A 13873-nucleotide genomic window follows, 5' to 3' on the forward strand; every position below is an offset into this window, starting at 1 on the left:
AAAAAAAAAAACTAAAAAAAAAAAAAAAAATTACATAGACAAAGTTACGTATTTACTAACATCGAAAGATTTCCAATACATATTGTAACGTGAGGGGGGGGAAGTAAGTCACAGAACAATATGCATACTCTAATTCCATTTCTGATTTATGATGCAAGTACATTTGAACATATTTGAGTGTAAATGCACAGAAGAGAGACTGGGAGACGGATGCCAAACTGTTTACAGTGGATACTTTGGGGGAGGAAGTGTGAAGAACTTTCTCACTTTGCTCTATATTCTTCTAGATGATTTGAATCTTTCACAATGAAAACGTATCCATGCATTTCTTAATTTTATACATTCAATAACAATTGTTTAGGAAAAGGAAAAAAAGGGCAAAAATTTCATCATACACCATGGATGAGACCCTGAGTGCCTGTGAAGCAGCACTGGAGCTCTGGGGGACTCAGGAAACTTTCTGAGCTCACCCTCTGCACCCTCCTGCCTGCACGGCTGTCCACAGCACAGTCTGTTTTCTCTGGAGCCTCTCTGTCTGGCTCCGTTGAACTGGCCCTTCACTCAGATGCCTACCTGGTTCCTAGGACTGCTTGTACCCCTGGATTCCAGTCTTCCGACATTCCTTAGCTTCACTTCCCCACTCCTACTCTGAATGCTGGCTCGTGGAGCCCAACAGGGGACTTCAGATCCTTCCATCTGATGTGTGCAGAAAGCAGATGCCTGGGCCCTCCAGGTCCCCTGAGCAACAAGCATCGTTGCCCAAGGAGGGGCAAGAGGTCAGAGCAACCAGGCCATGCAGCAACCTGGAAGGATTCACCTGTCATTGTTCCTCCCTAACCTTTTATCTCATAATTGTCTTTTATACATTCAGACTGTCTCTTTTCCACTAGAATGAGGGAGAGCAGGGATGTGGTTTTTATTCACTGTTCTATCCCCTGCACTTAGAAGTGTTCCTGGCCCTTTTAGATTTCAGGAAGTCACTAGTCCTGTCTTTAAGCCCACCAAACATGGTCAATTTCACATTCGCTTGGGGATCTGGGTACTGACAATGTCTTAGTTTCCTGGGTCTACCACAACAAGATACCACAATGTGGGTGGCTTTTAAGAACAGAAATTTATTTTCTCACAGTTCTGGAGGCCAGCAGTCCAAATAAGAATATCCCATTTCCATTGCTATCAAGTCAATTCTGACTCATAGCGGCCCTATAGGACAGAGTAGAACTGCAACCCTATAGGACAGAGTAGAACTGCCCCATAGGGTTTCCATGGCTGTAATCTCTATAGAAGCAGACTGCCACATCTTCCTCCCATGGAGCAGCTGGTGGATTCGAACCCTTGATCTCTTGATTAGCAGCCAACTACTTTAACCACTGCGCCACCAGGGTGCAGTGAGAATATCAGTTGTGTCAACTCCTTCTGAGGACTCTGACAAGATACTTTTCCCAGTTCCTGGTGGCATTCCTTTGCTGCTTATAGATGCATCTGCCTCCATCCTTACGTGGCGTCTGTCTTCCCCCGTCTGTGACCCTGTTTCCCTGTCCGTCCTTCTCTGTTGTAAAATGATTAAGGGATTAGGATTAGGACCTACCCTACTCAGGTATGACTTTCTTCGTTTAACTGGTAACATCGACAAAGAAAAACTTTGTTTCCTCAAACAAGGTCATATTAACAAGGGCAGAGGTTAGGACTTCACCGTATCTTTTGAGGGGCCACAATTCAATCCGTAACATTGACCAAAGATAAAACAGGCAGCTTCCCCTGCCCAGTTCAGTTCCCAGTCACTGTGTCCCCAGAGGGCCTGGAACCTCTGTGTTTAGGGCCCCTTTGTGAACACACCCTTCTCATTCTGACCTCTCAGTTTTGGGTATAGACGCCCTTCTCCTTCCAGGGAGACCCTGTCACATTTCTTCTCCTCAGAAGAAATTTCAGGAGTCTCAGCAACTCTTTCCTGTGGGCCTCAGGCCATTGTTCTCCTCTGAGCCCTAGTTTCCATTTCTTGGATAATGTAATCCCCAAATCCCCAGGTGGAGACCATGCAGGACGCTGCAGCCGGCACTGCCAGTGCTTCTGGGGCTGCAGACGCCGAGTCTGCATTTTCCGCCAACTTGATCTCATAAATTCCCCTGCACAGGCTGGCTGAGGATTCGTCAGACTAAAGATTTTCTTTATCTCCTTCCCACAACCAAACAAGGAGAATTTCTAATTTTCTGCAGAGCTCCTATGCTCCGTGGGTGCCTTTCCCAGGGTTTTACTGCACCAAAAACATCAATTTCTTGAGGAAAAAGCCAGAATTGATCCAGGCTTCCCAAAGACTTTGATGAGAAGACTGCCTGCCAGCTACAGCCACCATCATCTGAGTCCCAGAAGCAATTCAGGAGGACTTTGTCACAAGAAACAGCCAAGTTCAGCCCCCAGGTGGATGCTCAACAGGCACGTCATTAAATTGCCTTACCCTCGCACACAGAAAAAAGCCCTGAGCATGGAAAGTAGGAAGGCTGATGTAGGGAGAAGAATAGCCTCTTTGTGACCTGGGTGACCTTGGGAACAAGAGTAAACTTCTCTAGGCCTCAGTCTCCTCGTCTATGAAATGGACACAATAACACTTTGCTCCTGCACGTCCCAGGGCTCTTATCTGAGACAATAATCATGAGTGTGCTCAGCGTAGGCCAGGAGCCTAATAAATGCTTCCTTTCCCTCTGGACTTTTCCACTAAGGAAATGAACCTCTTACACAGTTTTTTTTTTTTTTCTTTTTTCTTTTCCGGGGGGTTGGGGGACATGGGGGAATGTTGCTTTTTTTTTTTGAAGCTAGTAGGTTTAATTCCAGTGAAAGGGACTTTCCCCATATCATCTGTCTTAGTTAGCGAGTGCTGCTATAACAGAAATACTTCAGGTGGGGGGCTTTAAAGCACATTTACCTTCTCACAGTTCAGGAGGCTAGAAATCTGAGTTCAAGGCACCAGCTCTAGGAGAAGACTTTCTCTCTGTTGGCTCTAGGAGAGGATCTTTCAGCTTCTGTAAGCCCCACGTTCCTTGGTTCCTTGGCAATCTTCATGTGGCATCAGAAAGGCTCAACTGCTGAAGGCAGACATCATGTTTGGTGAAATAGAGGGTCAGCAAAAGCGTGGGGGGCCCTCAATGAGATGGATTGTCACCAATGCTGAAGTGACGGACTCAAACATACTAATGATTGTGAAGATGACTCAGGACTGGGCAACATTTTGTTCTGTTGTGCATAAGGTCGCCATGAGTCGGAGTCAACTGGACACCAGCTAACAACAGGAATGCCTGGTAAAGTAGAGGGTCCATGAAAACAAGGGATACCCTCAATAAGACGGATTGACACGATAGCCACAACTTCAGGCTCAAACAAACCAATGAGCGTTAAGGTGGCACAGGACCAGGCCACGTTTCGTTCTGTTATACATAAGGTCACCATGAGTCAGAGCCAACTGGACAGCAACAACAGTGACAATGCTCAGTCAAGGTAGCTTTTACTCAAAAGCCCTAGGATCAAAGTCCAGCACTGCCCACTACTACCAACTGGGTTCCATGGAAAAGTACTTAGCCTCTCAAAACCTATTTTGGTATCTGTGGAACTGGCATTTTTACACTCACCTTCTGGGGTTGTGTGAATTATAAGCAAACAGATAAATAAAATTATGTAAGTGAAATGTTTAATATTGTGCCAGGCATGTGGCAGACACGCAATAAATGCTTTTTGAATTTTATGACCAAACAATAAGGGAATGATTATGTAAGACCAGAGCCACTATCTGGTGGAGCAGTGATACGTGGAAGTGAGTGTAAAATGCTTAGGAAATGCCGAAGCTGCTGTGCCATTCACTCCTCTGGATTCACAGCTGCTTTTATGGCTGCCCTGCATTGCTTTGGAGTCCCTGGGTGCTGCAGATGGTTAATGCGCTCAGCTGCTAACTGAAAGGTTGGAGGTTCGAGTCCACCCAGAGACTTCTCGGCAGAAAGGCCTGGTGATTTGCTTCCAAGAAACCAGCCATTGAAAACCCTATTGAGCACAGCTCTACTCTGACACACATGAGGTCACCATAAGTTGGAGTTGACTACACAGCAGCTGGAAAGTTCTTTACAGTGAGGGGACAGGGTGCAGAGTCAAGCAGATGGACGTGTGCTGGAGCTGGACACATTTGAGTTACAAATCCACTTTCACAAGCCACCTGCTGCCTGGCCTTGGCTGATGGTGTTACCTTCTAAGTCTCTACGTCTCAGCTTCTGTGTCTATGTAATGGCTGTAGTGACAAGCCCCTCCTCACAGGGGGCTGGTGAGGGTGAAAGGGTATAGGATGCAACGGCTTGACCCAGCCCCTGGAAAATGGTAAAGGTCAACGGATGAAAGCTGGTATCATCAGGAGAGACCTGTCCCTGGCAACCTAGTATAGATGCCAGTCCTGTCCTCCATTAAACTGGTCACCATTGAGTCGACTCCAACTGATGGCTACCCCACGTATGTCAGAGTAGAGCTGTGCTCCATAGGGTTTTCAATGGCTGGTTTTTCAGAAGTAGATCACCTGGCCTTTCTTCTGAGGTGTCTGTGGGTGGACCTGAACCCCCAGCCTATAGTTAGCAGCTAAGCAGGTTAACCATTTGCACCATCCAGGGATTCCCTGACCCTCTTAAGGGATGGAGTTTCCTGGGTGCTGGTGAGGAACAGGAAGAGAATCGAAGTGGGGGAGCCAGAGACTAAGGTCCCTTGCACATTCAGGACCAAGAGGTCCGCAAGTGGGTGTCAGCATCACACCAGGAAGAGGGGTTTCTTTTGCCCCAGAAACCCCTCAATCTCAAGTAAACCCAGATGGCTGACCACCCTAAAGGCGTGAAGGAAGCAGCAGTAACTGGGCATGGAGAAGCTGGACACAGCCGAGAGGATAGTGCTGGAGCAGTTGCAACAAGGACAGCAGGGCCCCAAGGAGAGCGTTTTGCAGACCCTGAGCTATTTCTCAGAGCAGAAGCTCCATGAACGCGCATTGGCTTTGAAGACAGCAGTCAGCCGCCTCCCTAGCCTGATGCCACCCCTAACACTGGGCCCTGCCAGCTGAGCTGTGCAGACGTTGTTCCCTGAAAGGATCAGTGAGCCCCCTGCCATGGGACTGTTACCAGGAGAGGAGATACCAGGAAGTCACTGAACCTCTTAAAGTCTCAGTTTCCCCCTCTGTAGAACAGAGATGCTGCGTGAGAGCCCAGAGGAAAACGGAAATGCTCAGAAAAAGAGGCTTCAAGACTAGGGGACAGAACAAGGCGAGTGAGGCATGTACCTAGCCCCCATGCTAGGAGGAACGGATGTGGAAATCCTCGGAGGGATTCAGAACAACTTGCATGTGTTTAACCTCATGGTTTAAGAAATGTGGCTATCATTTCATAAACCATGACAAACAGTAATAATAATAATGACAGCCACCATTTCTGAGCACTTACTGTATGTCAGGCCCCGTCAGGTTTTCTTTTTTAATCTTCACAATAACTCTACTGAATAAGTACAGTCTCTATGCCCACCACCCATCCGTCATGCATCATCGTACTCTGATGACTGGCTTCTTGCTGTGATGCTGAAAGCTATGCCACCAGTATTTCAAACACCAGCAGGGTCACCCATGGTGGACAGGTTTCAATGGAGCTTCCAGACTAAGGCAGACTAGGAAAAAAGGCCTGGTGATTTTTTCCCAAAAATGAGCCAACGAAAACCCTATGGATCACAATAGAACATTGCCTGATGAAGTGCTGGAAGATGAGCTCCCTAGGTTGAAAGGCATTCAAAATACTGTACACAGTGGCTGCAACAATGGACTTGAGCATACCAATGACTGTGAGGATGGTGCAGGACTGGAAAGTATTTTGTTCTGTTGTATATAGGGTTGCTATGGGTTGAAACTGACTCAACGGCACCTACCAACAACAACTATGCCCATTGTACAGGTTAGAAACCCGAGGCTTAGAAAAGGCAGCTCTCTTGTCCAGATCACCTAGAGCAACAGAAGAGTGTGATGGGCTGATTGCCTAAGTCCCTGGGTAGTCCAGTTGGTTAAGTGCTCAACTACTAACCAAAAGGTTGATGGTTCGAGTCCACTCATACGTGTCTGCAAAGAAAATCCTGGTGATCTACTTTCCAAAGGTCATAGCAATTGAAAACCCTATGGAGCACAATTATACTCCGAAACACATAGGGTCACCATCAGTCAGAAGTGACTTGATAGCAACTGTTTTTTGTTTTCCTGGAGTCCTAGGTTCCATGCTTTACACTCAAAAACTGTGAATGGGGGAGGGCTGACCCCACACGAAGATCATGGAGTGCAGTCTATTCCTGAAGAGTATGGGTAGATGATGGGGAGACCAAAACCCAAGTCATAGCCCAGTGCACCGGTGTCCACTATAATCAAACGCTTGCCTTTAGCACCAGTTGTATTCGGTGAAATCCAATCTAAAACTAAGCCTTGCCTAAGCCTTTTTGTGTTTTGGTTATAGAGTCATTAAAAGTGAAAAAAAAACCGAACCTTCTAGATGTAAAGTCATTGGCCAGACACTTAGTGTACTCTAGCTCCCGAAGACATGTTTTCACATTCCACATTTTTTCCGGTTCAGTTAAAATAGTCATTTCTGACAATTGGGAAAGAACTCTGCCTCAACCTAAGAAAACCTTTTTTTTTTTTCCTTCTATCTCTGTGAAAATGGGGTGTGTAATTATAAGAACCTAATTATCAGCTCTTTCAAAAGAATCAGGCTTCTTGGGTTGTATTTGTGATGTGGACTAAAGAACACTGAAAACTCGACTTGCACAATATTATAATTATTGTTATCAATCCTGCTACCCTCAAGGCAATAAATTGGGACATTTTTTTCTAGAAGAAAAACAAACTGAGGCCTTTTTTAATGACAAGTAGCAGAATGAAAGACAGATTAGTGGTCTAGAATCACACAGATGAGGGTTTCAATCTCAGTCCTAACCTTCCTTGCTGTGCGGCAAAGTCACTGAACTTCCCAGAGACTCAGTTTCCTCATCTGTAAAATAGGGATAAAATTATTTCCCTCACATGGTCCTGTGAGGATTAACTAAATGTTGGTGGTGGTGGTGTGTGCTGTCAAGTCCATTCCAACTCATAGCCACCCCTATAGGACAGAGTAGAACTGCCCCCTAGGATTTCCAAAACTTTAATCTTTATGGGGGAGCCCTGGTGGCATAGTGGTTAAGAGCTCATCTACTAACCAAAATGTAGGCCGTTCAAATCCACCAGGAGCTCCTTGGAAACCCTAGGGTGCAGTTCTACTCTGTCCTATAAGGTCGCTAAGAGTCAGAATCAACTCGATGACAATGGGTTGGTTTGGTTGGTTAATCTTTATGGAAGCAGACTGCCAGGTCTTTTCTAACACGTAACCACTGGTGGGTTCAAACCACAGACCTTTTGGTTAGTAGCCAATCGCTTAAATATTGCACCACCAGGGCTCCTTATCAACAAAATAATGCATGTCAAACCAAGTCCCAGAGTGCCTGGCACAAAATAAACCCATTGCCTTCAAGTCAATTCCAGCTCATAGCAACCTTATAGGACAAAGTAGAACTGCCCCATAGGGTTTCCAAGGAGTGGCTGGTGGATTCAAACTGCCAACCTTTTGGTTAGTAGCAGTAGCACTTAACCACTACACCACCAGGGCTCCCAGCACAAAATAAGCACTCACTAAATGGTAGTATTGGAGCCCTAGTGCTGTAGTGGTTAAGAGCTACAGGTGCTAACCGAAAAGTCAGCAGTTCAAATCCACCAGCCACTCCTTGGAAGCCCTATTGGGCAGTTCTAGTCTGTCCTGGAAGGTCACTATGAGCCGGAATCGACTCAACGGCAATGGGTTTTCTTGTTTGTTTGTTTGTTTTTTTAAATGGTAGAATTAGCAGTTCGAAACCACCAATGGCTCCAGAGGAGAAGGATGTGGCAGTCTGCTTCTGTAAAGATTTACAGCCTTGGAAACCCTATGGGGTGGCTATGATTGGAATCCACTCAATGGCAGTGGGTTTGTTTTTGGTTATTGTCATGAATTGAATTGTGTCTCCCAAAAATATGTGTCAACTTAGTTAGGCCATAATTCCCAGTATTGTGTGGTTGTCCTCCATTTTGTAATTATAATTTTATGTTAAAGAGGATTAGGGTGGGATTGAAACACCCTTACTAAGGTCACTTCCCTGATCAAATGTAAAGGGAGTTTCCCCAGAGTGTGGCCTGCACCACCCTTTATCTTACAAGAGATAAAAGGAAAGGAAAAGCAAGCAGAGAGTAGGGACCTCATACCACCAAGAAAGAAGCCCCGAGAGGAGAGTGTGTCCTTTGGACCCAGGGTCCCTGCACAAAGAAGCTCCTAGTCCAGGGGAAGATTTATGACAAGGACCTTCCTCCAGAGCCAACAGAGAAAGCCTTCCCCTGGAGCAGATTCCCTGAATTTGGACTTCTAGCCTGCTAGACTGTGAGAGAATAAATTTCTCTTTGTTAAAGCCATCCACTTATGATATTTCTGTTACAGCAGCACTAGATGACTAAGACAGTTATCTTTATATTATTTTATTGAATGAAGATGATGGATTATGAATGCTCTTAGTAAACTGTCAACGCCTCTTCATATATTCTTACTCATCATCCGGATAGAAGTTCACATCTTAGCTCTGATGAAGTCACCTCCCATTCCTCCTTGTTTCCTGGGAGAAGCCCAGATTGTAAAGCTGAGGGAGACATGAAAAGCCCATCAGCTGAACTTCCTGGGCCTCAGTTTTCTCATCTGTAAAATTAGCTAGTCACCTCTACCTTACCAGCTTGTTGCGAATATTGATTAAAACAAAAAGAACAGTTGCCATTGAGTTGATTCCAACTCATGATGACCCCATGTATATTATAGTAGAACTGTGCTCCATAGGGTTTTCAATGGCTGATCTTTAGGAAGTAGACGCCAGGGACTTTCTTCTGAGGTGCCTCTGGGTAGACTCAAACCACAAACCTTTTGGTTAGCAGCCAAGTGCTTAACCATTTACACCACCCAGAGACTTCTGAACATTGGTTAAAGTGTATAAAATGTCCTCCTCAGTGCCCAGCACATAGTCGTCACTCTATACATGACAGTTTTCTTCCTTTTCATGCCCACTGTGCCAGTCATTGCTCTCCACATAGGGAGAGCAGGGCAAGGGTCCTTGTGCCCATTGGAGCTGAGAGGTGAATTGAGCTCTTTGAGGTCACTTAGCAGGATGCAGCTGGAATTGAAGCCCGGTCTCTGGGCTCCACCCCAGCGCTCTTTCGAACGCTCCACAGCTGTCTCATTCAGTCACCCAGTAAAAGTCAACTGAGTGTTTTCCTGTGCAGCTGTGGGCTGGGCTACTGCAGATGTCCAGGCCTGACTTCACGGCGGCCTGCCGAGAGCAGTGGCAGCAAAGAAGGGCAACCACCAGCATCTCCTTCTTTCTGTGCCTCCTCCTCTCTCCTCCCTGTTTGTTCCTCCTCTCATTTTCTTTTCTCCAGGGCTTCACCACCCACATAGTCAGCCACATCCTGATGAAGTTAATTATCAGGGTATCAACTTTAAAAACCAGCTAGCTAAAAGGAAAAAAACAACTTGTCAAAAAAAAAAAAAAAAAAACTAACAAGAGGACAATTCCAGTTGAATTAACCTCAGCCCAATCTTTTTGACACAGATACGTTACACTCATTCATTCGTTCTAGAAGAAATATTTATGAACATCTATTAGGTGCTAGATATTTTTCTGGGTCAGCGGTCAGCAAACTTTTTCTGTAAATGGCAGGGTAGTAACTATTTAAGGCTTTGAGGGCCTATCTATGTGACAGTGCCTGGCACATATATTCATTCAAAAAGTGAGGCCACTGTCATTATTATTATTTGGTTATATGTCTGTGATGGTTAACACTGTGTGTCAACTTGTCTGTGCCATGATTCTCCGTGTTTTAATGTAATCGCTCCCACGATTGAATATACTGTGAGTAGCCAATCGGGTGAAAGGGAGTCTCCTTGGGGGTGTGGCCTGCATCTGTATATAAGCAGATCTTCTGGCTTTTTGCTCTCTCTGGATCCTGCGGCTGCTTCCTGTCATCTCATCTCCCGTTCTTAGGACTTGACCTGTCAGCTTATCTGCCGAAACTGGGATTCATCGATCTGCACAGCCTATGAGTGGGAGCCCTGCTCTCCGAACTTCCGATCTTGGGCTTGCCAGCTTCTGCAGCTGTGTGACTTGGAAGAGGCCTCTACCCTGATCCACGGACTTGGGACGTTCTAGCCTCTACAATCACGTGAGCTCTTTCCTTGATATAATCTCTCTCTATATATATATTTATACACTTTACTGATTTTGCTTCTCTAGAGAACCCAGCCTAAGACAATGTCACTCTCCACATTCTGTATAACATAACATACTCTCTCAACAGCCTGCAAGGTAGGTGTCACTATTCACATTTTGAAAGTGAGGAAACTGAGAATTAGAGCAATCAAAACGCTTGTTAATCTCACATTTCACTCATTTGTTTTAGTCAGTCAACAAATATTTTTTTTGAACACCTACCACATACCTGGCAAGGAGCCCTGGTAGCAGAATGGTTTAGCACTTGGCTGCTGACCGAAAGGTTGGCAGATCAAACCCACTAGCTGCTTTGCAGGAGAAAAGACCGGATGATCTGCTCCCATAAAGATTTACAGTCTCAGAAACCATATGGGGCAGCTCTACTCTGTCATATAGGGTCGCTATGAGTAGGAATCGACTTGATGGCACACAACAACAAAAATCATGTACCCACCAGTGTTCAAAGCACTGGAGATATAGCAGTGAACAAACCAAATTCCCTACCCACATGGAGCTGACACTGTTGTGGGGGAGACGCAATAAATAAGCAAAAATACATCAGGTGATGACAAGTTCTTGGAAAACAAAGTGGTAAGAACAGAGTGCCTCTCTCATGAGCTAACGCTGGACAGGATCAAATGAGAGAATGAGACAGCTGGTCCAGGCAGCAAAAACACATGTGCAAAGGTCCTCAGGTAGGAGCATGCTTAGGAGCTATAGAAGAAACAGTAATAAGAGAAGAGAACCACAAGATGGCCAGGAGTCAGAGAGTGAAAGGGGCCTGGTAGGCTATTTGACAGATGTTGGGTTTTATTCTGAGTGAGATAAGAAGTCCATGGGGGGCTTTTCAGAGAGGTCTTGAGCAGCCAGGAAGGGTCAGAGAGGAGCTTGATTTTCCACTCTTTGTCATTGAATCAATTCTGACTCACAGCAACCACATGTGTGTCAGAGTAGAACTGTGCTCCGTAGGGTTTTCAGTGGCTGCTTTTTCAGAAGTACATCACCAGGCCTTTCTTTTGAAGCACCTTTGTGTGGACTTGAGCCTCCAACCTTTTGGTTAGCAGCCGAGCACACTAAGTCCAAACTTTCCCTCTAATCCATGCTAAGCCCCAAGCCCACAGACCCAGATGCCCAAAAACATGCCAGTTCTGATGAGCATCACCAGGAACAGTGAGCAGCCCAGCTCCCCTATGTTGTCTTAGCCTGGGTTCTCTAGAGGAGCAAAACCAGTAAAGCATATATATATAAATAGAGAGAGAGAGATTTATCTCAAGAAAAAGGCTCACAAAGTTTTGGAGGCTGGCAAGTCCCAAATCCATGGGTCAGGCGTCAGGCTGGAGGCTTCTCCTGACTCTCATGGTTGCAGGGGCTGATGAACCCAAAATCAGCAGTTCAGGAGACAGGCTGCTTGCTTATGGCATTGCAGGAGCTGGTGAATCCCAAGATCTGTAAGTCAGGCGGCAGGCTGCTGGCTTATCTCCCAAGAACCAGAGGTCAGAGGATGACAAGCCAGATGCAGGATCCAGAGCAAGTGGGTGAGCTTTCCCAGAACATCCATATATATTGCATGCAGGCCATGCCCCCAAGCAAACGCCCCTTGCAACTGACTGGCTGATCACATCAGATCACATCATGGAGGTTATTACATTGTATTACATTATGGAAGAACACTCAGTCCAGTGTCTGCCAAACCACTAAGAATCATAATCTAAACAAGTTGACACATGACATTAACCATCACACCCACCCACCTCTCTATTGCCCACTGAGTAAGCTGCACCGAGACGGCAGCACCTCCATGGTAGCCCACATCAGAGGAGAGATGCATCTGCGTGCCCTGTCTTCAGGTCTAGAGCGCGCATCCTGTACTTCATGCAAAGAAGGGGTCAGAGCAGGGCTTCCAACCTGACTTCTACAGCCTCAGCATCAGCTGCCATAGGAAGAGTTACAAGCGGAAAGTACTTTCTTTAAAACACACACACACACACACAGAGGAACATTCATTTCTAGTAAATCCTAACTGTTAGAAGCAAAATCACCCAACACTTCCATAAATAAAACATCTTGTTCATCTTTTGTGATTCTATTCTGGTTTCTTTCCCAAATACTACAAACAGATGTGTGTGGAGTAGAAGCAACCATCTAGGTTTACTTATTTCTTTCTTTTTTTTTTAAATAAGCAGAAATAGTAACTTCTTCTTTCTTGGCCCATTAAAAACCACTTCTTTTTCAAAAAGTATTTTAACCAAGGTCAGAAATGCACAGGTCACAGGAAATTAATAGTTGTTGTTTTAATTTCTGCTCTTCCCCCTATGATGGCACATTTGTGAGCTTCCTAGGAATGAAATGTAGTGAACCTTGATCACATCTTAAAGAGTTTCTGCCTGCGACATCGATTATTGTAGAGATGGCTTTTCTGAAGCGGGTGTCATATTGGGGTGGGTGAGAGGATGTGGGAGAGAGGGATCCAAAGACACTGGCATTGAAGTTGCTGTCAGTCTCTTTCTGGATAATCTGTGTATGTGTCATAGAAATCTACAAGGAATTTTAAAGAGGCAGGAACAATATATTCCTTTTGACAATATGTGGATGCCAGAAATAAGCTTCCAGACCTCATCTCAACCAATGGGCCCAAAATGTGTCATTAATCTTCAGAGCTGCTAGCTGAAGGACTGTGTGAGAGAATGTGTGTGTGTGGTATGATTTGGTCAATATTCAGAAAGACAAATTTAAAACACTCATTATCTCAATTCTCTCTCGGGGAAAAATCAGGCTGTAGGGATGCTAAAACAGTGTCACTATATCTGCTTGCAGGCCTTTTCTCGCATGTATTTGTTTAAAAGAAAGCTATTGTAAAAGAGACCTGAGCTTATCACATTGTTTCCACCTTTTGTCTTGTATGCCCTTTTCTATTATTTCTGCATGGAGGACTTCTACTTTTCCCTTACAATCCAGCTCAGAATTCTGCCTGGAGTATGGTGAGTTAACGCCAGACAGGCCAATCCGCCTGCAAATAACACTTATACACTATTGATAGAATACAAAAAAACAACTACACTAAAGACTCTTCCCAGTGAGTAAAAGCAGGCAGATTTTGCAGAGCAATCAAAATGTAGAAGGGACTGGCATAGGGTGCGTTCTTCCCCATCTTTGTAGCTTTGGCCTGAGGGTGGGCTGCCATCTTGGAGTAGTGTGAGGCAACCGAAGCTCTGTTAGAAAGTTCACCATCTTTTTGGCCTGGAGAACAAAAAGATTTAGACTAGGTTGGCCGCAGCCACCAGAAAGTGAGGAGGGGTCCTGGAAAGGAAAGAGCAAGAGAAAGAGAGCCCCAGGTTCCGTGTGCAAACTTTGTCCAAATATCTGATCAACCCCAAACCATGCATTTTTGGGGGTTGATTCAAAGCAACCCACCTGTCTTAGTTATCTAGTGCTGCTATAAGAGAAATACCACAAGTGGATGTCTTTAACAAAGAGAAGTTCATTCTCTCATAGTCCAGTAGGCTAGAAGTCCAAATTCAGGGCACCAGCT

Source organism: Trichechus manatus, unplaced genomic scaffold, assembly GCF_000243295.1.
Source record: "Trichechus manatus latirostris isolate Lorelei unplaced genomic scaffold, TriManLat1.0 scaffold00011, whole genome shotgun sequence".
NCBI lineage: Eukaryota > Metazoa > Chordata > Mammalia > Sirenia > Trichechidae > Trichechus > Trichechus manatus.